Source organism: Octopus bimaculoides, chromosome 23, assembly GCF_001194135.2.
Source record: "Octopus bimaculoides isolate UCB-OBI-ISO-001 chromosome 23, ASM119413v2, whole genome shotgun sequence".
Taxonomy (NCBI): Eukaryota; Metazoa; Mollusca; class Cephalopoda; order Octopoda; family Octopodidae; genus Octopus; species Octopus bimaculoides.
In genome coordinates, this window is record NC_069003.1 from 35,570,725 (window position 1) to 35,572,733 (window position 2,009).

Sequence of the window (2,009 nt, forward strand, 5' to 3'; positions counted from 1 at the left end):
TATATATATATATATATATATATGTATGTATGTATAGTACAATATATAAACTTACATTTACTTTTAGCTTGTTCTTCCTGCACAGTAGAACGTGAAAAGATTTTGTCTAGCCAAAATATTCTTTCCTATTGACTTAGCGTGTAAAAACACATTGAGCCAAACTTCAAATGACATCAGAAGACTGGTAGAGACGATGTTTCGGCGTGATTTCTCCTCCTCAATTATAGATTCCATCTCGTTTATTTGAAGCTAAAGCAAAACTTCTACTTAGTTGAGTCTGACAGATGAGCAAAGATGTTGGAGGCTACAAACGTTTCAGGTCTCAAGCAAGCGGATTTCCCCCCATGTAACTTAACATACACACAAATATACATGGACATGTACATATGAATACACTTGTAGACATACAGTTAAATAACCATACATAGACAATCACATGCGAGCACACATGTATACACACTACAGAATGACAAGACAGTCATGCTTAAGTGTGTATAGACACATGATACTCGACATTCTGCAGGAAAGTAACAATCAGCCGCTTCACCACGCAGGCTTGTTCCTGATCACAGCGATGGTGTGAGCATGTACAAGTGAAACTCTTTTGCGTGATTACCAATAGCCAGTCTCGGATTATGCGATCGTTGACCTTACACAAACAAATCTACACAGGCACACACACACACACACACACGCACACACACACACACACACACACACACACGCTTGGAGGTACACATGGATGCACGCACACACATACACACATGCACACGCACACACACAGATACACATACATACACACACACATACACACACAAACACACATTCCATACATACAACTAAATATTTCCACATATATACATTCATATAATACATATTTTCATTTATACGGACTGACAGACTGACAGATGGACAGACACACTGACAGACAGATATATATATATATATATATAGACAGACAGACAGACAGGCAGATAGACATATAGATGGATAGATAGATAAATAGACAAATAGATAGACAAATAGACAGACAGACAGACAGACAGATAGATAGATAGACGGACAAACACATGAATAGCGGCATTTTATTGTCGCGGACGCGCGTCACACACATGGATACATGACTGGACACACACATCTATCTATCTATATATATATATATACATATACACACATACAAACACTTACATACACACACACGTGTGTATGCATGTATATATGTATGTGCACACACACACACACACACACACACACACACACACACACACACACACACACACACACATATATAGCAATATTGCTAGTCATTTTGCATTAAACATTCCAAAACGCTTGTTCATTCAGGCAAAGCGAACGTGCAGCCAATTCATTAACATTATCTGTTATTGGAGTCAGCGAAGCAATTCATTAGATCTTTGATAATATTTTGATATTAGATATGTCGGTTGATTTTATCTGGAAAAATATATCGCATGGCATTATCAAACTGAGTACACACTGAAAGAATTTTTTTATCGAATACTTTAGAAAAACAAATTTCTTTATATTTCCTCTTTTATAAAAGCCACATTCCACAGCCATTTTATTGCAAAATGTTTTCATCCTCTATATGATGTATGACAGGACATCGTGTATGTGTGGCTGTGAGCGCGTGTGAGTAAGTGTATATGAGCATGTTTGAGTGAGTGCGTGTGTATTTTTTCTTTAATTTGTTTTCATTTTCTCTATAATAACTTTTATAATTATATTCCCTACACTTATCGTGTTTTGACTATTAAGTGAGGTGAGGTCATCAATTAGAAATGAATTAATCTTCGTGATTCTTCTCATTCACATTTTCCTAGTGAATGGCAAGAAATTGCCTCTATCTTTCGTGATTCTCTGTTTCTGTCGCTCTGTCTCACATTCTACACACACACACACACACACACACACACACACACACATATATATATGTGTATGTATATATATATATATATATATATATATATATATATATATATATATAT